The sequence below is a fragment of the Antennarius striatus genome, chromosome 6 (assembly GCF_040054535.1).
Source record: "Antennarius striatus isolate MH-2024 chromosome 6, ASM4005453v1, whole genome shotgun sequence".
Classification (NCBI taxonomy): domain Eukaryota; kingdom Metazoa; phylum Chordata; class Actinopteri; order Lophiiformes; family Antennariidae; genus Antennarius; species Antennarius striatus.
Window position 1 is genome coordinate 6,909,672 of NC_090781.1, and position 10,225 is coordinate 6,919,896.

A 10,225-nucleotide genomic window follows, 5' to 3' on the forward strand; every position below is an offset into this window, starting at 1 on the left:
TGCAAATATGACATGGCTGTTGGAATCCCTGCATATTTTACTCTTCAATGATGCCAAATTTGTGGGGTGGGGCATAAAAACTGAGGATGTGGGTTGCGACCATGAAAATATGCCAAAACTTATCTACCTATGACAAATACCTTTTCTTTTCTTTTGACTCTTGTTTAGTATTGTTTTGTGATTTGGATGACTGTATCTGAACAGTTTATTCATTTCACAAATTAAAGTCTCATTAGTGTTAGAAAAGCCACACACATTCACAACAGTCTGGCACTTCTGTCTAATGCTGGTCACCAACCTGATTATACACAACTGTGGTATATCATCCCATTTTTCAAAAAAATATTTTTCACAAGTCTGTCAACATGGTTGTGTTGACCAGTCTGACATGAAGAGCATGGCCAGGCTTATCCCAGAACTGTTCAGTGGGGTTGAAGTCAGGACCGCTGGCAGGGAATGCCATCCACTCCACTCCCAAATTCTGATAAATCCTGCTCTGTGGGGTGAATGTTGTCATCGGACTGTGGACATATGGGATGCCCACTAGATGCAGAATTTTCTCTTGCATCGAATTTGCCAAACATGATGAAGTTGTTCAATATTGGTGAAGAAGATATGGAATTTATTGCCAAGAAGCACTGTTAGAACAACAGTGCTTCTTGGCAATGGTATCAAACACAAGTGTCCTAACTTGTTGTGCTTATTTTAGATAACACGCACCATTAGCTGCGATTTCAAGAAAACACACCTTTCTTCACCGCACACACAGTCCGCTTGACAGAAGGGTTCCCCAAAGCTGCGCCACTTTGGTTTAGCCCTCCACTGGGTGACGAGTTTTGCTTTGCCAGGTCGCAGGACTAGCACTGTGGTGGTCACAACCACAACCACAACCAACAGCAGACTCAGGATCCCTACACACAAATTTGTCATGATATCATAGCAAGACCTTAGTAACTGGAGTCCTGCATCTGCAAGGTAAAATGTTTAGTCATTAGTAAGGATATAAACCTGCTATCACTCCCATGTCAGGCAGAAGGTTGAGTTTGTGCTGCTTGACAATCCCATGCTTGACCAGCTGTGAAGGTGTCATGGGCTGGAAGACAGAGGTCCAGGGGTCGCACTCTGTACTTTCCTCACTGACCACCACCACCATACTCCACTGTGGGACAGCGTTGTCAGTGAACACATATTTCCCTGTCTCTGAAAATACATGGGCAAACCTGAGAAAACGAGAGGAACAAGGTGAAATCACAAAAATGGAATCAACGCTTGAGAATCTATGTGAAGTATTGATTCAGTACTTTGTAGAGTTGAAGTTTGTCTGCTTCATGAGCATCTGCAGATGTCTGAAAGCACCAAAGTCCCAGCCAGGATTACTGTTAAACAAGTGGTCTTTCTGATACACTGGGAAGTGACTAAGACGGTGGTCTAGGGGATATAAAATAAAGTTAAAGCAACACTGCAGGATTTACTGCAAAAATAAATCTGTTGCAATGAAGGTAACATTAAAATAAATAAAAGCAATGGTACCAGTGTGGTTAATGGTGAGATGGAAGATGAGCATGTCACCAGCAGATAGACAGGTGATAGGGTTGGGGATACGAGGGAGGGTAGATAGTTTGACAGCATTGCCATCATCTTCTGTATCTCTCCTCTGTCTGAGTCTGGTTCTTCCAATTTCCACTGAATTGAAAAAATAAGAGTTAAATGACATTATTTTATTTGGCAAAAAATCAATCAAACAAATTAAAATGATTCACCTGACAAAAACTCATTGATGAGCCCTCTCTCTGTTGGAATCCAACCAAAAACTCCTTCAGAACCAAACTGGACCAGGTGGATTTTACCCATATTTTTTGCATGGAAATCTGGTCCTAGAACATCCATCACTTCCTTTGGAAATAAAAAGAACAAGATATGACTTGTTTATCCTGACGTGATTTGAACTTGAGGCAGCATGAGACTGCACCTGCACAGCGTTCTGCAGATGCACACTGCGTTTCCATTCCAACAGGAGCTTTGTGGTGAGCTGCTGTCACTGAACGTAAGTTTTTACCTCGTAATAACTTCTTTTAACCTTCTTTGGTACAGGCATTGGTTCACAAATAGAAGCCTTTCCTGTAGCACACCATCTGAATGAATTAATTTTGTGTAACGATGTTTGAGTCATGCCACAATAACAATGGCAATAATGGTAAAAATGAACTACATTCATAAGTACTTATAACTATTCCAAAAATGACATATAAAATAGCACAGAGGTTCACATATAGACACATCAGTGAGAGAATATTTGAATTTTTTTTTTTTTTTAATTTTTAATTTTATACACTGTTATAATCCCTGAAGGGAATTTAAGAACGCACAGTCTAGTTTTTTTTGTTAGTCAATCATAGACATGCATATTAGTGTGTACAGGCCCCTGTAATACACACAACCACACACAAGGGGACCTGTAAGCATACAGGGGAGGTACAGTGACGGGAAGCTCCTTCGTGGTGCGCCCAAATGAGCAGCTTGTGAGCGAGGGACGGCGCCTTGCTCAAGGGCGCCTCGGCAGTGCTCCGGATGTGAGCTGACACCTTCCACCACTCCGGGTGTTTTTTTGGGCAGGAGCTGGAATTGAACTGCTGATCTCAGAGCATTGGATGACTGCCCACTTTACGGCTGAGCCAATGGCGCCCCCTATGGTGACAGTATTGTTTGCTCGGACGGAACACTCTAACATCCACCAGCGCTCAAACTGATGATCTTTTCCTTTAAAATGTTAACTAACATTTTGTTATTGAGTGATTGATTGATCTGATTGTCCAAGTGTCAGGTGATATATATTTTACGGTTTTTGTAGAATAATGAGCATTTTCATTCATTCATTCATTTTCTTGCAGACAAGAGTAATACTTTGACTAAAGCCATTTTCTTGTGCTTTGAGGGTCAGATAAGAGGCTGAAGATGATCCGATTACAACTGTCTCCTCATCAAAAAGATGGATGGAAGGATGGATCATGATAATATAAATAGTGGTTAGCGCTGTCGCCACACAGCATTGCTGTTCCGGGTTTGTGTCCCACTCTGTGCAGGGTTTGCATGTTCTCCCTAAGTCTGTGTGGGTTCTCTCCGGGTTCTCCGACTTTCTCCCACCTCCAAAAAACATGCGCTTCAGGTTAATTGGCCAATACAAATTGCATGTTTTTTGATACTATGTGACACGTTTTCATTGGATTTGTTTCACATAGCAACCACAATTTGTTTTACTATTTGTTTTAAATGATTTTACTTTTTGTATTGAAATGCTTTTGAGAGGTTTCATGGCTAAAAGAATAAATTATGGTAAATAAACAATCAAATTATTTTAAGGGTAGATACTTGGGGTAAACAAGCAGGCCACTTGAAATTATATTCTAAAAACAATGAAAATAGTGGTTGTTAAATGTTACTTAATTAGACAAGGGCACAAACACAAACATGATCAGTCAGTGATAACAGAGCTTGTCAAAATGCTAACTGCATATTCTTGCACAGACAAATGCATTTCTTTCAATGTTACCACAATAGCTACAGTTGCACCATGTTTTCAGGTGTCTTGCTGACATCGTCAAGGCACCGATAAATGGCATGATAGGCTTTCCAGTAACCGCCGATAATCAAATAGACTAGACACACACAGTCTGTGAGATCTTTCAACTGCATCAGTACAAGGAGTGTATTTGTGTTTACTGGAAGAAACCGCTTCTGAAAATCTACCGTCACACACACACGCACACACACACAAAGTTGATTGTATACAGAATATAAGTGTAATTAGGCATCTATTATCTTGTACTGTACAGAGCCAATCATTAGTTTGCATTTGTCCCTTACCCTCGCCCAGATTCTATTGCCGCTTTCTTCAAGGCTAAGCAGCAGATGTCCATCTGGAGAAAATTGGGCAGAGAGCTGAGGTAGGCTGGAAAGGCAGGATGTGTCGCAAAGCTCTTCAGCAGACACATACTGCTCACACTGGCAGCTGGGGCATCCAAATTAAACAGAGACACACGACATGTCAAGCCAAAAACTGAATTATTCAATTACGTCTGTAAATAGTAATACAGTATAATTAAAAGTTGAGACTCACATCCCCATCTCCACATCCAGAGTTCCTCCATGTGGTGTGCAAGTGATATTACAAGAGTATAGGGATGGTGAGACACACTCTCTGGATGCCGCCAGACGTATCTGTCCTGTGGAGCACCGTTTGTTCACCTGAAATACACACGTATATACAACACCCCCATCGCCAACACACACACACACACACACACACACACACGCACACACACACACACACACAAACCCACACACACACACACACACACACACACACACACACACACACACACACACACACACACACACACACACACACACACACACACACACACACACACACACACACACACATACACATATACCCCCATAATATAACTTCAAACACAGAAATTGTAGGTTATTACATCATTCATGACTGACAGCCAGGACTAGAACATTTCCCCCATCCCTTGGTGTTATTAGATTTTCAAATCTTCTGAAAAAACGAGGCCAGTTATAAAGTAAAGGTATTGCAGACCTGTTACACGAAGGTATTGCTGATACTGACCTCAGGCTGGCAGTCCATTTCACTGTCAGAGCTAGAGCTTGTGAAATCCAGTTCATTGTAGAATATAAAGCCAGTTCTGCACACACATGAACCATCTGAGTGCTGAAATGCACGGTTCCTTCCAATACATGCACAAGAAGATGAGCCTGGGGAAGAAGGAAAGTGTGGAAAGGATAAGGAATTGTTTCTTAACTTGAAGATGATAAAATGATATTATTTGTTTGAATAGGATAAAATCTTTAAATGTAATCTGAAGTATTTAACCTATCTATGTTATCTAACCTGCGTGTGAGGTGGAGGAGCTGCCACAGGGAAAGCAGGCCTTCTGAGCTGGCAGGTGGTTGAAGGTGCCAGCTGGACATGGGTGGCAATCACTTATTGTCTTAGCATGACTGAGGTTCCCAAAAAAGCCGGGGGGGCAGGGAATAGGTTCAGTGGATCCCATGGGACAAGCATATCCAAGAGGGCACGGGTTATTCTTGTACTGATCTGTGCCTGTTTAATGAATATTGAAATTATCATTTTCTTTTGAGTTATGAATCAAACAATAAAAATGTTTACAGAAATTTAAATGTGGACGGATTTGTGATCGTGAAGACAGGACCTGGGGGACAAAAGTATCCTGGAGTACAAGGAAGGCACTGTGTGATGATGGAGAGGTACAGACGGTAGGTGCCCCCCTCACACACACGGCAGTGTGTGCTTTTGGATCCTCTGAGCCCAGTGGTGTTCACAGGCATGGTACCCCCATCACAGGACCGCATAGCAGAGCTGTTGGCTGGGCAGTAATAGGGAAATGGACAACTGTGGAGCATAGTGACAGGGTTATTTATAAAATTCTAACGTTCATACTAGAGGAACATTTAATCGGTTGAGCCTTTCAGTTCCACGTCAGTCTTAGAAACATGTGTTTTCATGCCAGGTTCAGGTACTGAACCTCATGTGCACTCACAGTTGCTTGGGGATGAGGTAGGAATGGGATCCCTCTGGACAAAAATAACCTTCAGGACAGACTTCAGGCTCAGCAGTCTGAGGTCCACAAAATGAGCCAGCTCTGCACAGCTTCTCTGAAACTGCACCTGGATTATGAGCAAATGATCACTAATATAGAACCACAAGGCTGGATTTGTATATTTTATTAAAACTAGATAAAGCCCGAAGACCTCAATCCTCAACCGAATCAAGTGTCCCAATTTTGTCGTTGCAGCTGAAAACTGCCTAACCACAGAAATTATAGCCCTGAATTTGGTTTAACATTGATATCACCATGAAGTTGACAGCCAAAATGTTCTACTGGTAGATGTTTTCTTCAACATCTAGATCCTTTACTTTCAAAAACAAATTTCACACCAAGCTGAATGATAAGTTTCAGCTGCAATTGAATCTGTTGTATTTCTTCAAGATTATAATTTGACACCTTAATGGTGTATGAGCTCCACTGATTGGAGTATTCTAGACCATCAATAAAAAACTAGATCAGGGTCAGAGTTTGATGTGTGAAAGATCTTAAGTCGATGTTATCAAGTTATTTCTGTATGTTTTATGGGGCAGCAGATAATAAAGAGAACTTCATTAACTTACCTGTGGGACATTGATAAGAGGCCCTGCAAGGGATCCCCTCCACATTTGGCTTTCCAGTGACCTGTGGACTGGGGCAAAAGGTTCCACCTGCACAAAGTTCACACTGGGAGGGTGCAGCAGCTCCAGGAAGAGATCTCTTAGTGCCCGCAGGGCAAAAGAAGGGGGGACCAGAGCCACTGCACCAGAAACCAGGTGGGCATGGACTGTTGGAGAAGTCTGTAAGCCCTGGACAGTGAAGATTTTTATGAGAATATTTCCTGAGAGTTTCTATTCATCCCTTCACACTATACAACAATAGAAAAAATGAAATTACTGCATCATGGTCCACACATTGAGTGGGGCCTTACATCTGAATGATCAAGCGTATTAAAACGGCTTAAGACGCATTTGTTCAGGCACACAAAGAATCAGGATAGGAGACCATCTGCTTCAATCAGTAGATAATAAAAGTATTCAGATAATATAATTTATTTTAGGGGGACTGTGGAAAGGGTTTGCCTTTGCGACTACACAGTCATTACTGTAACATCAGGTGTCACTGGTTTTATATTCAATCACTTTATACCTCTTATAAATTTATGTGACAAAGATGAATGGTGCTGGTATAAAAATCTGCTTACATGCTGAAATTAATTCATCATAAGAAGGCAATTTTTAAGTGATCTTGCAAGTATAAATTGAAATCCACAAGTGACAGGAGCTGGGGTATTTGCTTTAGGATAACTATTTTATGTTTATCACAAACACTATGGCAAAATTAAAATGTGAAAGAAATCACCTCTGATGGAGAGGATTCATTACATTTGTAGATAAAATTTGTGTTCATCACTACATTCTGCATTTCTGTGTGAGATGCTTCATACCTGTGCTGTTACAGTGTGAACCAGGAGGGCAGTTCAGGCAATCACCCTTGCTGCCTGCACCAGGCGAAGCTCGATAAGTGTACAGAGGACATGGTCTGGGTCCAGTCCCTCCACTGAAGTCACTCCCAGGCAGACCGTCACAGTAATGACCAACAGGACACAGCTGAAGGACCGGATCTCCTGCAGACAAACAGAATCCAACAGTAAGGGTGTGCAGGGTATCCTGATTACATATTTTAGTAATTTCCCTTCTACTTTATTAATCTCTTTTTCACTGTGGCCACATTTCTGTTTAGATAACCTTGTAAATTATCAGGTTAAGTCATTATTCTCAGGATAGAGGTCTCTTGATTCTGGCTTACTTGTTATTACAAATACAAAAAAAGACTTTGTTCAAGAAGCCCTTTATTATGTTAGTAATCAGTTCATACCAGGTTTACACCAATGTTGTGGTGGACAGGGTAAGCAGTCCTGAAGACTAGCACCTCCTGAGGAGTTTCTGAAAGTGTTTTCAGGACACAGTTTAGCCTCATCTGTTCCCTCAGGACAGTAGAAACCTGAAGTAAAGAACAATTACAGCCATTAAACATTTTCAATAAATGAGCAACACTAAGAGATAAGGGGTGATGGTAACTGATAAATAATAAACATACAGTTCAATGGAAAAAAAATCCAAGACTACAAAAATAAGTATTATTTATTGGTGCAATTTAGATTTTTTTTAATTTAAAAAAAAAGAAAGATATTCTGTACCTTGTGGACATGGTCCTGAACATTGCATGCTCCACTGGCACTGGGTCAAATTGGACATGGGTCCTTGAGGTGTGAAATCTGCACTCCCAGAAACACAAAGGTAGCCTGCTGCACACACACCCTGGATCCTACCAGCCCTGAAGAAAATACAGTATGTTTAGCTGTAGTCCACTAAACAATGCAACTCACTTTGAACACGGGTGCATATAAGCACAGAAGACCCTTTAGAATACACTGAAATGTCTTCTCCATCAGATAAATACAGTGACATTTACATCACTTAACTTCTCAACCTATATTCACATCCGCACACATTACATTCATCTATATTAAAGTGTTAATGTGGCTGTTCAGTGAACCGAGACTCCTGAATTCTGCTTTCTACTAATTATGAGCATAATTATATCAGTGTTTGCCTTTGAGCATGTGTTTGCATATGAATGCACAACTAAGGGATGGACATGTCTCTGATTGTGTGTGACTGTCTGTGTGTGTCTGAATGCATCTGAGTCTGGGAGGGATGTGCATTTTTGTGATGCTATGTAGTTGACTACAAGTGTAATATAACGTAGTATATTAGTATGTATGAGAGTATACTGTAGTTGTGCATGGAAGAAAATGCAGTAATATCTATGACAAAGTATAAAATATGGCCTCAGATCAACCTGAGAGTTTGTGCATGCACGCACTGCAGCTGCCATTCATCCAGTGTACCTGCAGAACCTCCCCGGAGGGCAGGGCAAACACTCTCTCTCCTCTTGTAGACCTCCAGTGTCTGACTGAGTGTATGTCCCATTAGGGCATGGCTGAGGCACCCTCGTGCCTGCAATCAAAAATGAATTAAAGTAGTGAATGAATGCTTGATTGTCTGTGTAGATTTTCAGTCATCCAGGCCAAAGTAAATCAGAAATACCAAAAAATGATTCAACTGAACTCGCTTTAGGTTGGTAGATGACGTTTCACCTCTCATTCAAGAGGGTTCTTCAGTTCTACTTACACTCCTGTCAAAAAAGTAAACAACAAAGAAACAGGAACACTACTAGTCAGTTCAAACCAAGGCTTTGAACCAGCATTTTTTTGCCAATCGGTTCGTTCCGAACATAAATTTTTTATAACGTTTCCAGTTTTACATTCCACCCATGAACTGATGTTCCTGAACCGGTTACACCGGTCAGAGTTTCAGAGCACACCAGGGAGCGAACACGTTAAGCTCTGAACAAAGACTCTCGTGATTGGTCAAGAACAGAAAGAAAACACCCATAAATGTCCAGAGCATCGGAGAAAGTTCAATGGAGAGATTAATCGCTACATAGCCCTGGCAGTACGGAGAAACACTGCACTGAAAATGACTGGCAGGTAATGATTTAAGGTCTAAATCAAACATTTTTTTTTCAGATTGACAGACTGCCTTGTTTACCTGTTATGAATATAATTGAAGTTGGGAGACTGCCATTGCCTTGACTGCTAGTGATATGCCTCAACTTCTCTCTGCTCTCACCATGCATTGAGTGATTGACAGGAAGGGAAACATGTGGTCAAATATTTTTTTACAGAACGAAAAAGATAAAAACGGTATTAAACGGGTTTACAATTATTTTCTGTTTCGATTCTAATCCGGAACATTAACAAATATAAAGTTTTTGGTTTCATTTTCGTTCCTGACAAAATAACAAAAGTTTTTGTTTTGTTTTGTTTTTTGTTCCATGAACCGTTTCAAAGCTCTGGTTCAAACTGAAGAAGCCTCTTAGATGAGAAGTAAACATCTTCGACAAACCTTAAGCAAGTCCATTTGACTTTTCTTTTCTTTCTTTTTTTTGCTCTCCTTTTTGCTCTTCTTCTTTGATTGCTTATAATCACAACTACATGGGAATAGGTTTTTACAGGTGAAAGGGAATTTCTTGTCTTTCTGTGTATACTTTCTAATGATTAAAGCAGTTGTTAATTAGAACACTTCAAGTCCCTACCCTCCATAGTCAACATTGTCCTTTTAGAGTACCTGCAGGGCAGAATGAGTATGGTGGGCAGTGCAATGGCTCTCCTGCTATTGCCTCTTCACAGTAGTAACCAGGCCGGCATGGGATGCAGTTATCTGAGCCTGGGTTTGGCTGGTACTCCCCTGTGGGACAAGGCAAAGCCAGAGCAGAGCCTTCTGGACAATAGTGACCCTACAAGAAAAAGGACATTACAAAAATGCAACAGAGCAATGGCATTCCATGCAGCGGAACCTTAGCCACATGGCATAAGCTAGTCTATGTCTGATTATAAGTTAAACAATAAGAACATAAAGGAAAGGGAAGACAATTCAATGGCAGCAGATGTATGAAAAAGAAAAACTCAAATATGAATGACCATTACCTTGGGGCAGAGGAAGGCATATGGAGTGGTTGAGGAG

At 41.0% G+C, this 10,225-nt stretch overlaps 1 long non-coding RNA gene across 1 annotated transcript; it reads right to left on the reverse strand.

The window, feature by feature from the left end:
- Window positions 1–1,304: 1,304 nt before the first annotated feature.
- On the reverse strand, window positions 1,305–1,878 carry LOC137597048 (uncharacterized). The gene is made up of 3 exons (XR_011035602.1): window positions 1,761–1,878; window positions 1,531–1,683; window positions 1,305–1,428 (listed from the first exon to the last, which is right to left on the reverse strand). It is a non-coding gene; the product is annotated as an uncharacterized lncRNA (long non-coding RNA).
- Window positions 1,879–10,225: the final 8,347 nt, after the last annotated feature.